This window comes from Rousettus aegyptiacus, unplaced genomic scaffold (assembly GCF_014176215.1).
Source record: "Rousettus aegyptiacus isolate mRouAeg1 unplaced genomic scaffold, mRouAeg1.p scaffold_m13_p_6, whole genome shotgun sequence".
Classification (NCBI taxonomy): Eukaryota; Metazoa; Chordata; class Mammalia; order Chiroptera; family Pteropodidae; genus Rousettus; species Rousettus aegyptiacus.
The window spans coordinates 80,243,180-80,263,923 of record NW_023416309.1 but is presented as its reverse complement, the minus strand read 5'-3'; the positions used below and the strand labels follow the sequence as shown (position 1 = coordinate 80,263,923).

At 36.8% G+C, this 20,744-nt stretch overlaps 1 protein-coding gene across 4 annotated transcripts in view; it reads right to left on the bottom strand.

The window, feature by feature from the left end:
* Positions 1 to 20,744, bottom strand: part of FAM222B (family with sequence similarity 222 member B) — a 54,792-nt gene that overhangs the window by 28,722 nt on the left and 5,326 nt on the right. The window contains exon 2 of one of the 4 annotated variants that reach the window (XM_036223017.1): positions 5,710 to 5,768. The exons of 2 other annotated variants lie outside the window; for them this stretch is intronic. The gene's annotated coding sequence lies outside the window, so the exon portion shown is untranslated. Of the gene's footprint in view, positions 1 to 5,709; positions 5,769 to 6,398; positions 8,862 to 20,744 lie in introns of those variants that run through there. One more of the 4 variants, XM_016139043.2, reaches the window with a different exon arrangement.

Below are 20,744 nucleotides of genomic sequence, written 5' to 3'. Positions count from 1 at the left end.
TCTTAGCTAGAGTAGCAATTTAGAATAGCATGGTCAGAGTGGTCCTCACTGAGAAACTGTAGTTTCTCCATGATTTATCTAAGAGTTTTAGTTCAACACGGCAGTACAGCTTTTAATTACATAACAAATTTTTTAAAAACAATTAAACTATAACTAATATAGGTTCCTCTCCCCCTCATTTCAAGTTTAACTCTTAGGCACTTGCACACTTAATAAAAAGCAATTTATCAACTTGTTTTGAAGAGTGAAATCTTGTTTCTGTAATGTAGAAATACTCTTTTAAGCAATAATGAACAAAGTAATGCAAGCTAGCACACACCCAAAGACTGCTGCTGAATCCAACTCTGACTTTAATGAAGACTAGTATTTCCCTGATTGAGCAATGGTACTTTCTTAACTAGTTGTAGGAAACTGAGAGATGAGCTGATGTGGACAGATGGGGAAATGGAGGCAATTGGTAAAAAAAAGAATTTTAGAGCTACAAAGTTGACGTGGAGGCTGAAGAACCATCAGCCTTTCACTTCTAGGTGCACAAAGGAATAATCTCCTCAAAACATACTATGAATGATAAGAACAATACATTTCAGTTAGGATATTTGTTCAGCTTGGAAAAGAGGCAAAAATTAAAACACTGCTTGCTGAAAAAGCAACTTTTTCCAACTTAAGTTTGCCTTGGACTAAGGGAATAGGCAAAGGACTTTTCTTAAAAGGAAAGGTTCATTTGTCTCTCTGAGGAAATGTTCTAACACAATATCACACTCCAATTGCACCATACCTCACAGGGATTGAATGAAGCCTAAGTACTAAAATCCTCTGTAAAGCATATTATTGAATACACAGTAACACCTGGCGGGACAAGTTAGAAACCAAGGTATGGATTCTTCATTAATCCACTGGCCCCACACTTTCTGTTGAATGAAAGAGGTTCTGGGAGAATAAGATAAGCAAAAGCCAAACCAGTACCCTTACAATTACAAAATTAATGTCTTCAGAACAGTAAAACCACTTCCAGCTGAACAGCTGGGTAATAAAGAAGACTCATTCAGGAACCCAGGAAATATGACTGAATGTTCCACTGATATACTCTGTGACCAGGGAGGAGGTGACTTTCACTTCTCATAATCTTGATACCCTTTTTGTTTTAAAATAGATCAAGTCCTATCCTTTACATAGTAAGTGATAAATGAAACGCCAATGATAGAAGTACTTTAGCTTTTAGAAGGAAAGAAGAAATTTAAGTTATGACTAATGCTTATGCTTCTCCTCTGAAGCAACAGGGGTGTTGTCTAAATCATTTCAATTCTGCAAGTGGCATAAAATCTGATTTTTACTAAGAGCAGCAACTGATCTTCAAAATCATTTTGCTGAGTGCAAAGAATTAGCAATTGATCACGGAAACCCTGCCTTTTAAAACTGCCATAGTATTCAGTTGGTCTTCCACTAGAAAAAAAGAGAGAAGAGAAACAGGTAATATTTTCCCACCAGAAGCTCTCATCATTAGAGTACATACAACCCAATGTAAGAAGAGTGGTTTGCTTTGGTAACAATTCTTTGGCTCGGCTCTCTACAGCTCGCCCACATGATGATTTGATTTGCATAAACTCGGGGGCCAGAAGAAGCCAACAAATTAGACATGCCAGTATCAAGAGCTAGCTTATCTATGATTTACTTAGAAGATCTTAATTCTCCATAGGAACTCAGTGTAACTAAGTAACAAGGGTCAAGTCTTAAAATATTAAATAAAACAAACTGTCTCAAGAGTACTAAACTGAGCTGAACGTTTCTAGGTCCAGTATGAGTTATATACTACTTTTGATGATAAAGAAACTAAGTGTAATCCAAACTCATGGTTATCTTGCCTACTGGTGGTCTCTTGAATGACCAGAGAAAGAAAGCTCTAATCAGTTTTTTCAGCTAGAAAATCCCAGTTTAAAAAGTAGAGGAAGTTAAAGCAATTGCTTAAAAATATGGCCAGGAATATCTTTAGCTCTGCCTATTTGCCCTTCTGCATGAATAATCACAAATCGACTATATTATATGATCAGGAATGAACCCTTAACTAGAGTTCTGCCTATATGTTGGTAAAAATGTCCTCTGCCCTTTTCAGCTAGGCTGAAATATAACAAAATTAGTCCTTGACTGAATTTGGTCTAAACAACCCAATGCTCCCTCCTGAGATCCATCAACGCCAAATAAAACTTCAATTTGGCTTTTCCTTTATGTTATTTATTATTATATTATTATTTCGGCCTTTCCTCTACAGCTCTCTTTTATTCCTTCAACACCTCATTCTGAATCTTCTTCCTCCTCTTCACTGAGAATGGCATCTTGGTCTTTGAACTCCCTTCACCACTAGAGAAATAAAAACAGCTTCTCAGGGTAAAAACAGGAAAATTTCAAATTATTTCAAATAGGAATACTGAAAGGGGTTCTTGGAGAAAAGAATTAAATTTATTAGCAATTCAGAGAAGAGAACAATCCAGAGACTTTTGCTCTGGGTCTAGCTTCACTACCAAATCACTGTAGTTTAGACATTCTCTGAGCATTAGTTTTCCGTACCTCAGAGAAAGCCTGACACCACTAAGAGACTGCTTATTGAATTCACTGGATGAAAACTAATCCAAAAGTAAAAATATTTATGTTAACACTGTAAATGATTCTTGGGCTAAAGAAACTCTTGTCTTACCCTTGGTGAGTTGGGTATCTAATTATTCTATGACCCCACATTTAATTTCAAAGTATAATATATATTCAAGGTATCAGAGAATTCCTTTAAACCAGGCTCGGGCTTTCTGGTTTTTTTTTTTCTCTCTCTCTCTTCTATTATCATATATATTTACAGACAATAAAATCTCTATGCAAAATTCTAAGATCTGGCCAAATATAAGGATTATCCAGTATTCACAGAATGCTAACATACAGAACAAAGCTGAGTGAAGGAGCAAAAGCTTGAATTTTAAAAAACCAAAATGAACAATAAGATGGGTTAAAAGTTTATATCTAAAAGGCAACTCTGTTCTGAATGACTCTAACAAATTCTTAATAAGTGCAGTATCAAACACAGTAAGGGTAATTAATTCAGTGGACTCCTCCTTTCACGGCCAGATTGAATGGCTCTGAGCATAATCTCCTTCACTCTCCCAGGGCTCAGTTGGAAGATTCATTATTTATGCCTTCAATTGTTTGTTCTGTCCTATTTTTCCATCCATCCAGGCCCAAGGGCAGTGTTATCACTGGCCTGTTTCCAAAATGAATGTGTTAGTTCACTGCCTTATGAGTTATAAACCAAAGATAATCAAACACAGTGGTATCTTAATATTGGAGAGCAATCCCCTCTCCACCATGGCTTGATTCAGGGGAACTTAAGTACAATGCTGGTTACCAAAAGGTAAGTAGATGGATGAAGCGATCTTCCCAAGTTGTTCTAGTCCCTTTTTAATTTTTTATTTTTTTTTTAAGCCACTGAACAACATATGTGCACATCCGACAGTATTCTTAAAGGGCAGTTATCATTAGTAAGGCAGCTCTGGCCCTCACCAAGAGCAGACCTGTAAACTATTGAGGATTAAGCTGATTGAGATGCACTTTGCCTAGCAACCCATTCATCAGGAAGAGTTCAGTAATTCATGCCCTTATCTGAGTCCTAAACAGATAAAAGACTCCACCAAGTCCTCTACCTCTGGATTCAGACTCACAGCAAACAACTTCCTTAAAAGATTCAGCTGCCAAGAGTCAACTCCTGGGAGAGAGGTTTGTGCTTAAACACACACATAATATTGTTTCAGACACTGGGCTGACAAAGCTGAATAGCTAAAAACTACCACCAGCCAAATTTCCATATGAATGAATTCACTGTCTCTAAATAAATCTCTCATTTAGCAGCATTCCCAGGTCTTTTTGCCTCTAATATTTTCTCACCTTGAGCAAGCTTTTCCCAGTTCCAAACCTTACAACAGTCAAGTTGACTATCATGAGAATCGAACAATATCAAAGGCCCAATCTTTTCCTTCACCCTCTCAAGGGGATCATTTTATACCTCTGATGTGAGTGGGGGGACTGGATTTGAGCCTCCCCTTAGAGAGAACATAGGGCCCTTTTTCTTAACACATTCTAAGCTATGACTCACAAAAATAAGCACGATGGATAAAAACAGATCGCTGAAGAAAATCAAATCTGCTACTTTAACCTCAAGAGCACAATGTCCCCTCAACCAAGAGATATGGGAAGTCATAGCTTCATATAATTATTTCCTTACAGAAGACCAGATCTGAGGATTTCTATCCCTCTTAAATGGTATTTAGAGATCACTGTAGATACACCTATGATTAGTTCTATACATAGCCTTTTGTCTCCTGGGGAAAATTCTTTGGGGAAATCAATGTAACATGCAAAATAGTGATTACAAAAATCAGTCAAGAAAAGAAAAATATAAAAAAATTAAGTGAGCAAAGTGTAATATAACTTTATAAAGCTGTATTAACTGCTCACCCATGGGTAGACAAAGAAAAAGCCACCTAGAATATCAAATAGGAGGGCAACTTGTTTTCTGGCAGAAGCAAGTTGAAGTATATGCTTTAAAATGGTCACCAAGTGTTTTTCTGTCACTTTGTCAGCTTGCTGTAGCTTAGCTATCAAACTGCACATTATTTTGTACATTAGCTGTCAAAGCGTCAATCAGTGGTTTTTAACAGTTCACTCTCAGTAACAAGTTAGGTAAGATACCATCTGGGGGATCCACTCTGCCTTTCAATTTAAAGGTTATTAATGAGTCTTAAGGGATAAATGGGTAATAAACTAAAACATCCAAATCCAACAAAGGCTTACTGTGTATCTACTTTTTCTGCACAAGCCTATACTAAATCTACGTAAGAATTAAAAAAAAAAAAAGTATAGTAAGTTTTCTGATCCCTGATAAGTTTCCACAATTGGCATGGTTTCCTATCCCATCATCTCTATTCTTTATAATGCTTGCTTTCACCCCAAATTGGTTAGGAATCCAATAACGCAAAGGGAAAAAAAAAAAACACTAATTCAGCTAAAACTGTAAAGTAGCTACAGTATGTCACTTCTGTCTTCAACACTGAACCTGAGTTAGACCAACCTCTGGAAACTGAACCTAGATTTCAAAGATGACCTTTCAATCATTTCAATTAATTTATACCTGGGAATGCCCTTCTAGTTGCTAAATGGGATGCTGCCCAATTCGTGAATTGCATAATGAAGCCAACTAGCTCTTTAAAAAAAAATTTTACCAAAGTGCTGCCAAAAAATTGATATTTATCCCTTCTGACATTCTAGCTAATCAATGTTAACACAAATATGGTCCAAACACCTTTGGTGAAAATGCCCAGTTAAAGCAAGTTTACCATGAACATTGCCACTTAACACAGACATCTGTGTCTGTCTGTCTGTCTGTCTGTCTCTCTCTCTCTCTCTCTCTCTCTCACACACACACACACAGTTTCTAGCATAAATTTTGGGTTTTCTATCATCAATTGATAACTTCCCTCTGAATTAAAAACCTATAATGTACCTGATTTTGGCTGAAGATGAGCTCTGTGCCCTTCAGAAAGAAGGAACCCACAAGTTGCAGAAGCAGAGAAACTCAAAAAGAAAAATATAATTTAAATTGTAATGCTGCGGCCGCCCAAATTCATAAAGTTGCGGGGGGGGGGGCTTTTAAAAAATAAACAAATAACAAAAATTCACCTCGATTTTTTAAAGTTTCCTTTTGGGTTTTGACGACCAAAACTAATTCTTCTGAAAACCTATGGATACAAGAAATATACCGGTGAAGAAACAGTAAGACTTAAATTTCCGTAACAGCAAGGTGAGTTTGCTCGCTCTAGCTAGTTTTCTCCAACTGAGTATTACACAAAGCCGGTGAAAACATACTTGGGAAGAGACTTTAACAGAGTTAATCGCTAACAACTATCAGGATTTCCTTAAACCACCATCTGACAGGGGCTCTCTCTCTTTCCACTAGCACCTCCTTCCTTTTCAGATTGTTTTTGCTGATTAAGGCAGTCCCAAGTAGGAAAATGGTGTAGACAGCCTTAATTGACAAGGATGCAGTACAGTTACAGTTCAAACACCCACTCCTAGGTTTTTTGTTTGTTTGTTTGTTTGCGGTTTACTGCATCAGATGCCACACACAAGAAAGGGCTTCTCTCTTCTTCTCTGTTCATTTTACTACGCGACCGATATCGACGCCAGTAAAAAGGGATGAGTCCGAAATCTCCTTACCCTGCTGCAGGGGTGAGATGAACGGAGGGAAAGAAGAATGAGGGAAGAAATAGAAAATAAACTGATGGGATGTGGAGTCCTTACTTCCCATTCCATTTCCCCTCAAGGTTAAGTCGGCTGAAGTCAGGTTGCGATGGAAAAAGCACACACACCTTGAGCCCTGGAAGGGAGGTGAGATTCGCTCCGCAGCTCCGTGGGGCTCTGGGCTCCGCCCCGCCCGCCTAGGGCAGTTCAACTCTCCTCGCTCCGCCCCGAGAGGGTGGCTGAGAAGGGGGTTGTAGCGGTCTTGGCAGGGGCAGGGGGAGGCGCCTGCTCTGAGTGCCAGGCTCTCTGAGCGCTGCACTCCGCGGTGCGCCGACACCCCCTCCCCCATCCCGCTGTCGCTCGTTCCCTGTCGCCGCCGGAAACCAGCCCCGCCCCCTAACTCCATCCCGGCCCTCCTCGAGCCCCTCGCGTCTGCAGAGCCAATGACGAGCCAGGGAGCTAGCAGAGCGACTCGCCAAGCAGCCAACTGGGGAGGCCCACTGGGAGGTCAGCCGCTGGGGATAGGCCAGCTACCCGCGGCCCCGGCCTCGGCGCGGCTCCTCTTTGTTAGAGCTGCCCCCATCTCTTTTGGCCCCCACCCCAAAGCTGGAAGCCTAGCATCTCGGAGCTGCACCAGGTGATGCCGCGCTGTTTTACCCGCTTCTCCGCCTGGGTACTAGGAGTGACCCTCATATCCAGGCGGTACCTCCCAGAGTGCCTCAGACTTCCACAGCAATAGTCAGCCGGAGACACCGACCTTAAAAAGATGCTCCCCAAGGCCCTATGCTTCGCCCTCCTTTTCTCAAACTAATCAACTGCACGCCCTCACAACCGTGCATTGATTTAGGTCTGCATATTAAATCAGCTTCATACAGCAATCCACCCTCTTGCTTCCCATGACGCAGAAATAAAGGGATGTGGGAGGGGGAGCGTAATGTATTTGGAAGTTGGTGGTGGGAGAAGTGGGAATACTTCAAATCATCTGCAAAAAAGAAACCCGAAAACACACGGTTCCAACCCAGCTCAGACACAGGATATCTACATCTAAACTCAAACTAACCATTCCCTTAGCAGGTTTCAGTAAAATCAGTAAGCAAACATCTAAGTCTTATTCAATCCAGCACCTAATATTAGAAACAACTCGCGGCAACTGCCAGGCCTATGCACAACTGGCAGGTTGCGTCAACACTTTAATCACTAATGCCAATGTTAGGGGGCATAACACTGCTGGGATGGAATATGCTAAAGACTGCAGGATATTTTCTTAGGCATAGCGGAAGAGCAGTACATTGGGCTCACCTAAGAAAAATAAATAAAATGGGGATTCAGGAAGGCAAGCTATTACCTATATTGTCATTTTTGTCCACAGTTCTGGCAACTAATGTTACATACATCTACAGCACACACCACAATCCTGCTTAGTTCCCCAAGTACAATATAACTTTTTAAAACTATAATAAAATACTTTAAGTAGCCCTTTCTTATGTGGAGCTCAAAGCATTTCATATATATAACCTCAGTCTTCTTGGAAAATGGCAAAGCTGAAAACATATCCATTTTAAAACAAGCTCTCTTTTCTAACCCAATTAAAAGACTCTGGCTTAAACAGATTTATAAACTTCATTGCTTACAGGCTAGCCTTTATTGGGTTCCATCTGAAAAGAACCAAATGTGAAAACTATTTTATTTTAAATTCTGCCCATAAAAGTCTGCCAGATTAGCTAGCAGGTACGTACCAGTCCCTCTCCATCTTCTGACCCAAAACAAAAATTCTCAAGAGCACAAAAGCAGTTACAACTCTCCTCCACATCATTTAGCTATCCTCTGGCATTTTCCATATTAAAATAACTAAACAATACTTCAAGAAGCTACTATGTAAAATAGCTGACCTAAAAAATAAAATAACTGACCTAAAAGGTACTCTTGATGTCTAACGGAAACTTCTGAGTCACACTTTCCTTCAGACTCTAGCCATCTTGATAAAGGCAATTTTTTTCCTTTAAGGATTAAGTAGAGACTAAAGCTAAAATCCTTCCAAGATCATGTATGCACTAATTGATTTGCCAAGATAACAAACACAAACACACCTGTCTTGCCATTATTATCACAAGTGTTGACAACTGGATAATTCAGACAAAACTTCTAATATCCTCTTCTAAAACATAAACAAGGAACTCTTAGGGTGTTTCAAATACCTTAACTAAAATTAAAAAGTCAGATTCATCTTTTCAAAGTACCTATATAGTTCAAGAAACCACAGAGGAATTACAACTGTTTAATAAAAAATCACAAGGAGGCCCAAAGTGTTTCCTCCTAAAGAATTCTTTTCATGTTCTTCAAATGTACTCTTTGTTACTACCACTACCCTAACAGAGACCCTTACCATATGTCTGTGGGGATAACTATAACTTCTTTCTGGTTTCCCTTATTCTATATGCCATTGCTTTCATCCATTTGTTCTTTTCCTTAAGAACTACAGACAGTTCAATTTATTGCACATTCACTAGGTACAAGGCCCTGTGTTAAGAAATATACATATATAAATATATATATAATTTTATGATCATAATAAACATATGAAACAGAAATTTCCCCCATTTTTACAGATGAAGAAACTGAGAACAATCTGCTCTAGGTCACATAGCTGTAAATGGAAAAGTCAGTATTAGAACTTGAGTCTTCTGGCTCCAAATTTAATACTCCAACCCATTAAGCTACATTGTGGCTCACTGGTATCAATGTCACCCAGCCGAGTTTCCACTCTATGGCTCTTCTATATTCCAAAACCTGGCACTAGCCTATGTTATCAAACTTAACTCCCTACCTTTCCTCAGCATATTTTCCCCAGACCAGACAGACTGATCTGCTTGCTCACTACCTGTATCATGTTCATCGATTTCTACTTTCTTCCCATGATTTGTGGTGTTACAATCACTCCATTTAAATCCTACCCATTCTTCAAGGCTCACCTCCAATTCCGTCACCTTTGTGGAGGCTTCTTCGATGCTGCCAGCAATGATTCCTTTTTTGAATTATTACTACACAATTTACTTAATTGTTCTGTTGTCTAATATGTGATTTGTCTTCTTAAGTTGGACTGTAACTCAGAGCTAATATTATATTTGCCTTTATATCTTCTCCCTTCCCAATTGTACAAAGTAAGATATACATAGTAAAGTCCTCAATAAATACTTTGACCAGTAAACTTTATAGCAAAAGAATATCCAAATCACTTAAATGACCCAAGTTCTCATAACAGCCACCAAAGCTGAAATTATTAATAACTTCAATTCATTTTTAGACAGAACAAATAACCAAGTTCTCGTGCTGCCACTACTATTTATCCACTCCGTGCTTCAACTGTATCATAGACAAATTAATAGGCAGGGCTTCAAGACGACTCGTGATGTTTCTTGATCTGGAAACTAGTTACACAGGTATGTTTGAACTGTGAAAATTCATTAAGCTGTCCACTTCTGTCCACTTTTGTATATACAGTTTATCTCAATAAAAAGTTTAAAAATATCAAGTTTCCGACTGTATTATAATCACATCCACTTTGAATATATGTCAATAGGTCCAAAAAAATATCTGAAAGTATGTACACCAATCTGTCAAAAGTGGTTACCACTGAGAGGAGGATAGGTGGGGTAGAGAGGCATGAAGCAGATACTTTTTTAATATTTGTTTTACTTGATCTTTTTTAAAAAACAGGCATTAATTTTGTACTTTTAATAGATTAATGGAATCATCATTTTTCATAGTTTTAAAACTTTCTATGTAAAAGGTAAAACAAACACATTATCTCTCAGAAGTAGAAGGAAAAGATCAATGAGCTGGACTGAAACTAGTTTATGTAACATCTACCGAGTCTGATCACTGTTTGCACTTCAAAATTTCTTGAGTACTCTATTTTGTAAATTTCCAAAATTATAACGAAGCAAAAAAAAAAAAGTTGACTTTGAAGTAACCACATAACAAAGACAAAACAGTAACAATGATCTACCTTTAATAAGCTGAACACTATTAAAGGCATTTTCCCCATAGACCTGCTTCGTGACATTTTATAGAATTCGAACCCATAAGACACAACATAGACTTTGATAAGAACCCTTATTATTCATTAGAGTTAAAAAGAACAGCAGCTCTGAAAACACAAGTTAAAGTTAAAAAAAGAAAAAAAGCCAACGCCTTGAACTATTATTTCAATATAGCAAGGTATCCTTTAAGTTGTCTTTTTTTAAACTGGCTGCACTTTCTCTTTCAGACACTAGAGGGAAGTATAAAATCCATTCACTATCTTTTAGGAGTTCAATTTACTCATTAATTCATTCACATCACCACATTTTTATTGCATTCTTATATACCAGAAAGTCTACTGAATCTCAGAGACAAAAAATGTGTAAGTTCCAGTCCTTGTCTTTAAGGAGTTTAGTCTAGTGAGAGGAGACACACAGTTTAAAAGAAAAAAAAAAAAAAAAGGCAAACTGCAACAAAGAATGCACATGAGAACCAAATACCAACTTTTGCTAAGACAGGAGGGGAAGCTTTTCTGACACAGGGAGAAAAAACATGTGTCCATATTTCACGCTAGACAAACCAGCTTATCCAAAGTGGCTTATTCTCCTATTTACAATCTTCCCTGCCTTAATCTAAATGAAAATACACTACATCTAGAAGATATCTTTAAACTGTTATCTGCATGAGGCCTTAATGTATATGGAAAATCTGCTAAAATATCTAGTTGGCAAAGTTTCAAAATCAATTGTACAAAGTTTAAAAAGCATAAAGCTAGCAGATACAATTGGAGAAAAGACTGCTTACATGATAATAAATATTCTCATTAGAAATCAGGATTAATTATGCTACACTCCCCTCAAAAGAGTATGTCAAGGGTTAAAGAATAAGTAGAAGTTTCCTAAATGTGATCTATCTTACACGAATTAAGTTTTCTAAGTTAGGAGATAGAGTATTCTGACAACTAGTTTTCACTGTTGCCTTTGAAAAGCCTCTTTAAGACACGTTGGTAGGCAAATCATTTCTACACCTAAGTAATTCAAGCCTACACAGGAAAGACTAAGACTTTAACTGATAAACCAGAATTAATGATTGACGTCACCATAAGGGCAATGGAAACATTTGTGTGGTGTATTTTTTCCTAATCCTCAAATGACTGTTACATCATTTGCTATGGTTTGAGATGTTTGGATTGTGTGTGTTGGGAGTGGGAAGTTGGAGAGAAGGGACAAGTTGTTAATTTCTCACTGATGGGGTAGCACATGGTAGAAAAATTAAAAGCCACCATCCTGAAAAAGTTTCACACACATACACAAAATGAGACAGCAAACTTGTGAATCAAGCATGATTTGGCATCTTTAAATGCAGAGCCAATTCTCTTCTAGTGCCAAAGCCAATGGCTTCTCCTGTAGATAAAATGGCACAGTTCCTGAAAAAGCCCTGGACGCTGTTTCCCCACAATCCTATAATCTGTCAGAAGACAGAAAACAAAAAGAAGGCTTTGCCAGCTAGAAAAAGCAAATTATAACCAACACAGAGCCAACAGTTTACTTCAGACAGAAGGAGCTTTTTCTATGCATCTTTGGAAGGAGAGAGACAAAAGAAGCTTACCATTGCTCAAATAACCAAGGCAACCATTTTAACCTAATACCATTTTAGATAAACATTTGATGCAATAGTCTGCTTTCTCATTATTCATAGCCTTAAAGAATATTTGCAATATTCATGAAAAAGAATTGATGGTCACAAAATAAGAACTTACAAGTCATTAAGAAAAAGACAAATAACCAAAGGGCAAAATTTTCAAAGGGCATGAACTGGGAGTCACAGAAGAAAAACATAAAGTCAAATAATACATATATTCCCCATTGTTAGGAAGTGATGGAAAGTGCTTTCTCCACACAGTCTTCAAGGTATTTTGACTTGATAGTACTGCCAACTACAAGCTTCCAGAGAAATCTTGGCTACTCGGAATGGAGGGGGAAAAAATAGATAAGAGTGCCTAAAATCATCACATTGCACACTTTAAATATCTGACAATTTTCTCAATTATACCTCAATAAAGGTAGTGAAAAAAAGATAAGAGTGCCTAGCATAAGCAATTCATTCCTAAAAAATATTTAGAAGCTTTGTGAAATACCTACTCTGGGAAGGAAACTGTTAATGAGAATGGATACAAGAAAACTGCAAATCAACTCTAAAGGAACTAAATAAGAATATGAGATAAACCTTTACCTATGAACATAAAACAACTGAAGCCATTCCCTGAGTCTCCAATTAACAAGTCAGATGATAGAAGAAAATAACATAAAACCTAAATACAACCACAGAGGTAAAGCACCTCCAAGAAAGTAAGCTTACTCAACTGTCTTTGCTGTGAAAGCAGGTCATTCAGGGCCCCCTTTATCAGTCACCAAAAGAAAAAGAAAAGCAAATAATGCCTGATGCTGCAAAAACAAGTACAGTCTTCCCACCAGAGAGGGAAAAAAACCCTAAGCCTTTTACTTGTTCTTGATACAAAGAGGTAATGGATTGTGGAAGAACTCAAATTCCAGAAAAAAGATTCAATTCCAACCTATGTAAAGCTAAGAACTTCATGTTACTTTACTCTAAAATTAGCAATACACAGATCCTTATTGAAAAAAAAATAAACAAGATCCCAACTGAGCTGTCGTCAGCAAAGTTCTAAGCATGTCAGCAGACTATTGCTTAATCATTTTAGTTTTCCCATATCAGTTTTAGACATCAAAAGAACCACATTCCAATTTTCCTCTATTGTTAATGCCACTTTACAGTCTGAAAAAATTTTAGTTCATCAGATTCAAATTTCAAGCATTTTCTAAGTACATGATGCTATCGATTCTATATTTAGACTCAGGTATGGAACAAGGAGTGCTAGTTTTGCCCGAAACAGCACCATGTCCCTCTTCAAAGCCTAACTGCAACTATCACTTAAGTCTGAATTTACATGTCTAAATGGTGTCACCTACAATAAATTAAATTACTTTTTGAACGCCTTTTTTGAGTGGTTCTATCAATCAGCTGTGATGTCTTAAATATAAATAAATCACCCCCACCAGTCCTTTAAACATTTAATATTATAAATGCCATTAGATGGCATTCACACACTCACTTGAACCAAAAAGCCAAGATAGTAAAAACTCTAATAATACAAAACCTCAAAAATTATATTAGGATAAGTCTTTTGGAATATTTTCTTTAGTAAAAAGTTGTTTCATTATGGTTCCATAATTGTTACATTCCAGAAATTAAGGTAGCAATCTCTTCCAAACTTCTGAGCTATTTTTTCTTCAAATAGTATTTATAAAAATATATCACCTTTTTCAAAAGGAACTATGTTGCTAATTTTCACAACATCGCAATAAAGAACTATTATTTAGCATTTATATCACACTTTAACTTGCCAAAGTGTTTTACAATTATTTTCATTAGTAGTCATGCATCACAACCACTCACTGAGCTAAACTGGTCCTGTTATCCTCATCTGACAGTTGAGAAAACTGACATATTTCTCATAAGGCCAAGGTCAAGCTAGTCTGCTTTTCCAAGACCAGGGTCCTGTCTTAAAAACAGTCTAATGCACTCCCCACTGTATGTGTATTGATCCCAACCCTAGTTGAAAAGAACAGAAATCCACCTAAATTGATGGTATAAAAACATTAAAAGATTATAACACTGGCAAAAATATGTAACCACATTTAGGAAGGGATGGAAGAAAAGGAGACTATGAGACTATGAAAACTAAGAATAGAAGAGAAAAACCAAGAATGGACAATATCACAGTTTAAAGAAGCAGAGAGGCAAAATAAACTAGGAGACTGAAAAGCATCATCTGGGTTTAACAATGAGGTCACTGAGCAGAGCAATTTCAGTAGAGTGGTGGTGACAAAATCAAATTACATGCTTGAGGAATAAATAGACTGTGAGAGAGGATGAAGAGAGCAGGGGGAAGACTACTTTCATGAACAGGAGACTGAGGAATAACTGGGGGTTGAGTAGGGACAGAGATGAGGAAAAGAAATAAAGACGAAGATTGAAGATTCAGATGAAACAGTGATGCAACAAGGTCATAGAGGGATTAGCAGTATGGCAAGAAAGGAAAGGCCAGCATGAATATGAATATAGCAAACTCTGTATGTATGGAAGAAAGAAGTAAAGACAATTTCCACTTGACAGCCTTTGAGAGAAAGGTGGGGGGAGAATAACATTAAAGGATTAGAGATCCATCAACTGGAATAACAATCTACCAAGAACAGGCTAACATTTAGGTGAGACACAGAAACCTAATCAGACACCCAACAATTCCCTATTAAGAGGAATGATGTTACTTTATTAAATGAAAGTCCTTACTTAGAAATTTGAGATCTGGTGGAAAATTAGAGTACTTGTTGGAAGAAAGAGGAGAGACATGATCCAGAAACACAAGCAAATAGGTCAAATTACCTCTCACGAGAAAGCAGTAGTGGAGAGAGCAGATAGGTGCCAAGCAAGCGGGTAAATACTGTTAATCAATACTGGACCAGCTTCAGATGCCTAAAAGTCACAGCCAATTTTCTCAATGTCTTCCCAAATCTGAAAATCCACACTCACCTGGAAACTAAAATATACAACTTCCAAGAATACTAAGGATGTCTCCTCCCACAATATTCTTAATGTCCAAGCTTCAATCCATTAAGTAATGCCTGGGGGAACAGATAGCTTGGCTAGACTTTGGATGAGATCCACATATCCCCCAATTAACCTGATAAATCTCACTAGTGAATACTTTTTCATGCACTGAAATGGAGAACATACCCGAAGTGACACAGCAGTGCCTAGGACAGGAAGAAGAGAGTGGGAAAGGAAAGCTAAGTAGCACAATGCTTGGCAATAAGCAAGTTTAACAAATAAAGTAGAAAATAACTGGCAAAGTATTCTTGAAGTCTTACAACTGCAGAGCACACAACTGCATTTCAAAGTAAAATAAATTCTAAAGGATCTAAAATTTCTACTCGGAGACTTTTCATTATGTATCTTTTATATTATTCAAAATACATTTAGAAAAGAAATTAAGTTTAAAAATTCAAATATATTTAGAATATCACATTTCTAGAATCCGTCTTTAAAGTCTCCCTCTTCTACCCCCACACATTTAAAATTTTACAGTGAAATTAATTTTTTAGTGTTCAGTTCTAAGAGTTCTAATAAACTCATAGTTGTATAACCACAACCACAATCAAGTACAAAACGGGCCCATCACCCCTCTTCCCAAATTTCCTCATGTTACCCCTTTTGTAGTCAAACCCTACCCTCAATCTGAGGCAATCACCAATCTGTTCTTGATCATCCCTATAGTTTTGAGTTTTCCAGAATATCACATCAATTCAATCATATAGTGAGTAGCCTTTTGAGCTTGGCTTCTTTCACTCACCATAATGCATTTTAAAATCATCACTGTTATTGCATCTATGAATAGTTTCTTTTTATTGCTGAGTTGGATTCCACTGTATGACTATATCACAGTTTATCCATTCTGAAACTGATGGCCATTCAGATTGTTTCCAGGTTTGGGTGAGTACAAATCAAGCTGCTATAAATATTCACATACAGGTTGTCATTTCAATTGGGTAAATACTTGGGTCATATGTTAAGTGTGTGTTTTCCTTTATAAGAAACTGCCACAGTATTTTGCAAAGTTCTGGCTGCCCCACATCCTCACCAGTCCATAATCTAGTCAGTTTTCTTCTTTTTTTGTTGTTTCTTAGCCATTCTAATGGCATATGTATGATTTTAATTTGCATTCCTCTAATGACTAAGATGTTAAACACATTTCAAGTGCTTCTTTGTCTCCATGTCTTCTCTGGTAAAGTCAATCAAATCTTATATCCATTTTTTTTGGTGTTATTTGCTTTCTTCTTGTTGAATTTTGAGCTTTTTGAAATATTTATACATTCTAGATACAGGTCCTATGTCTGATACATGATTTGCAAAAATTTTCTTCCAGTCTTGTGTTTTGTCTCATCATTCACTTAATAGTTTCTTTTGCAGAGTAAATTTTGATGAAGCCCAATTTAGCGATTTTTTTATTTTATGAATCTTGCTTTTGGTTTTGTATTTAAGAACTCTTTGCCTAAGATAACCAGAATTCTATTTTATCCTAAATATTTTATAGTTTTCCATTTTCCATTTAGGTCTGTGATCAATTTTTTAAATAAATGTATTTATTTAAATTAGTTTCAAGTATAGAGTACATTGGTTAGACATATATATTGTTCGTGAAACAATGCCCCCAATTGCTCCCTCCCTCCGCTGGCCCTCCACTTAGCCATCATATTAATGCTAACTGCATTCCCTGTGCTGTGCTCCCCATCCTCGTGCCCAACTATCAACTACTAATTTGCACTTCTTTAATCCTTCACTCCATTCACCCAGACTCCCAACTCCCCCCACCCCCCGTCACCAAATTGTCTACTGTATTTGTGAGACTGTTTTTGATTAGTTTGTTCTTTTTGTTCTTTACATTCCACATATAACTGAAATCGTATGGTATTTACCTTTCTCTGACTTATTTCACTCAGCATAATAACCTCTAGGTCCATCCATGTCATTGCAAATGGTAGGATTTCATTTTTTTAATGGCTGAGTAATATTCCATTGTATATATGAACCATAATTTCTTTATCTAATCGTCTGTTGATGGGCGTTTAGGTTGTGCCCATATCTTGGCTATTGTAAATTGTGCTGCCATGAATACTGGAGTGCATAGATCTTTATGAATTATTGTTTTGGTTTTCTTTGGATAAATACCCAGAAGTGCAATTGCTGGGTCAAAAGGTATATCTGTTTTTAGTTTTTTGAGAAACTTCCATACTGTTTTCCATAGCAGCTGTAGCAATTTGCAATCCCACCAACAATGTATGAGGATTCCCTTTTCTCTGCATCCTCACCAACACTTGCTATTTTTTTGATTTATTGATGATAGCCATTCTGACAGGTGTGAGGTGATATCTCATTGTAGTTTTAATTTGCATTCCTCTGATGATTAGTGACCTTGAACATCTTTTCATATGTCTGTTAGCCATCTATATTTCCTCTTTGGAGAAGTATCTGTTCAGGTCTTCTGCCCATTTTTTAATTGGATTGTTTTTGTTGTTGTTGTTGAGTTGTATAAGTTCTTCATAAATTTTGGATATTAACCCCTTATCAGATGTATCATTAGCGAATATCTTCTCCCAGTTGGTTGTCTTTTTGCTTTTTTGATGGACTTTTATTTTTATTTATGATTATTATTTTATGCCTATAGCACCTGGTCTTCTTAGGTGGTCTCCCATCCAAGTACTAATCAGGCCCAACTCTTGGTAGCTTCTGAGATGAGGTATCAGGCTTGTTCAGGGTGGCATGGCCATAGACCATGGACCATGGCTCCACTAGGGCACAAACCCAGGACCTTCTGCGTATAAAGCAGATGTGCTAACTGCTACACTATGGAACCACGTCCCTGTGATTGATTTTGAGTTAATTTTTAAATAAGGTGTGAGGTACTGATTACGGTTCTTTTTTTTTTTTTTTTTGGCATATAGATATCTAGTTATTCCAACAACCAGTTGTTGAGAAGACTATCCTTTCTTGACTTGCCTTTGCACCTCTGTCGAAAAACAAATAGCCATATTTAATCGTGTGGGTCTTTCTGGACTCTATTCTGTTCATTGATCTATGTATCCATTCTTTTGCCAATACCACACTGTCTTGATTACTGTTAACAAGTCATTTTTAAGTCTTGAAATCAGGTAGTATGAGTCTTCCAACTTTGTTGCCCTTTTTCAAAATCGTTTTGGCTACTTTGGTTCTTTGCCTCTCCATATAAATTTTAGAATCAGCTTGTCACTTTTTCAACCTTCCTAAAAAGTGTCTACTTTTAGGTAGGAATTAGCTACCTATGTTTACCTTAAGAAAAATAATAGAGGTATTGTAAGAGTTAGAAATCATATGTTTATTTTTCAAGGTTCTAATTTTTTACTTGCACAGCTGCTCTGAGATATCCCATGGCTACGCAGAAGGGAAGAAAAATGCTTTGTATAAAGATATGTATTAACATTATCTGGTACAAAAAAAGTTGAAAACTCAATTTTCCTAAAAGACATGCTGTTTATTCCAAACAGTTAAAAAACAAAACAAAAAAACAACTTTAACTTCTTGTACCTTAACGAACAATGGTCTTTCTACTGCCAGTAATCTTTCCTAACTCACCTAACTCTAACTCATCCTTCAGGTCTTAACCTTGACCATTCCGCCATACACAAGCCTTTCCTCATCCTGCAAAAATGAGTTAAGGGTTGACATGTTTCCATTGCATTCTGAGGTCCTCTATATCACTCTTAACGCATTATATTCTATAACTGACAGTTAACTTATTTGCTCTCCCAGCAAGACATAAACTCTGGTGGGCAGGAATTATACTAGCTACTTTCTTCTTAGCTCCTAGCAGAATGAGCAATGTGTAAATCTTTGTTTTGAATGGCCAGTTGCTTTGAATGACAGCAAGAAAAGAGGAGGCTAGACAGAAAAAGTTGAAAATCACAATATCACTTATATGTGGGCTATAAACCTAAAAGCTACAAATGAGCAAGACAAACAGAGACTCATGGACATGAACTATAGGCTAGTGGTTGGTTACCAGAGGACTATAGACTAGTGGTTACTAGTAGGGTGGGGGAGAAGGGATGAGGTAGACAGAGTAAAGGGGGTCAAATATAGAGTTTAGGAGGAGGGTGAAGTAGGTAAAGGGGATCAAATATATGGTAGCTGAAGGTAACTGGACTTTGGGTGGTGAATAGAGTAAAATATACAGATGTCAAATGATAACATACACCTGAAAATTATATAATTGTATTAATCAATGTTACCCCAATAAACTTAATTTAAAAAAAAGGAAAAAAAAAGAGGATGAGAAAGGGATGTTCTACTTTGTAGACATACTGTAAAATGAATCCTCCAGAAGAGTAGAAGGTGATAGTAGCTTTAAAAGAGAGATCTTCGATAAATAAATGAAGAGATGGAGGGCAAAACTATAGAGTAAAAGGTATAAATAGTAAACATATGAAAACAATAATGTATGGACCTTAGTTGGATACTGTTTTAAATAAATAGTTAAAAAATTATTGAGATAATTGGGGAAATGTGAAAACTGACTGGGTAATTAATGATATTAAGAAATGCTTATTAATTTTTGTGGTTTTTCTTTTAGTCTTTATCTTTTAGAAATATATACTGAAATATTTATTTATGTAAGTATGATATCTGAGATTTGCTTAAAAATAATTTGGGTAGGGGTTATATAGTGGGTAGGAGGTATAAGATGGGCATGAGTTGACAATGTAGCAGAATAATGGGGTTCCTTATTCACTATACTGTTCTGACTACTTGTGAATATATTTGAAATTTTCCATAATAAAGAGGTAAAAAGATAATGTATCTACAGAATTCTTTTCTTTTTAACATTAAATCCCCAAGGAAAGGAAGAAAAAGGGAAGGAAGTATGGGGAGTTAAGCCTTGAACGAAGTTAAGATTTTGGTGATGTCTGTGATTCCCCATATCTGATTCGCCAAAGCCAGGCATCCTGTTCAATGTCAATATTAAAATCTACCAACAACTTCAGATACTTTGCATATTTCTTCCTTTCAAAAATCGTATCTATGCGAACATATCAAAATCATGAATGATACAAAAGTACCTAAATTATACCAAATTGTCCTTTAAAAAACAACAACATGTATATCTTTCTCTTACCATCAGGTATATTTACTTCAGTGTTTTCAGTCCTTATATAACTGGTGAAGAAGCTATGAGGTAGCAGAAGGCTGGACAGAATTAATGGGCTTGAGCTTCCAATCCCAACTCTGAACTAAGCTGGCATCGCTGGTTCAAAATTGTCCTGTGGTCTGCAAATCTTCTGAGGTTCTGGTCCATAAAAACCACCTAGCTTCTGAGGCATTCAGTGGAACAGATTCCATCCCTCTCCCCACCCCCATATTTATAATGGAACTGATGTTAGAAAAGGCAGTTCTAAGTCTGGCAACCTAATGAGAATAGGAAAAGATATACAGTTGACATGCACACTAATTTCCTTTTCTTAAAAATTTTACAAACCTTTTACTTTAAACATGAATGGTGTCCTTACTTAAAAGTAATACCATTCCTTCCATTAAGGTAGGAGGTCTTGTGTTTTATTCTTGTTTGCAATCTAAAAATGCTAATTTAAGCCACATATACACATTAAAAAATGGAAAAATAAGAAAAAGGATCAGAATTATATGAACTACTATAGAAAAGGTACTTAGTGCCATGTTCCAATAAAGTCAATCCCTCCAGATGATGTGAATGAACAACATACATATAAAGCATTTGGAGCTTAGGGTCTTCATGATGGCTTTAACTATTACTTATACCCTAATGATTT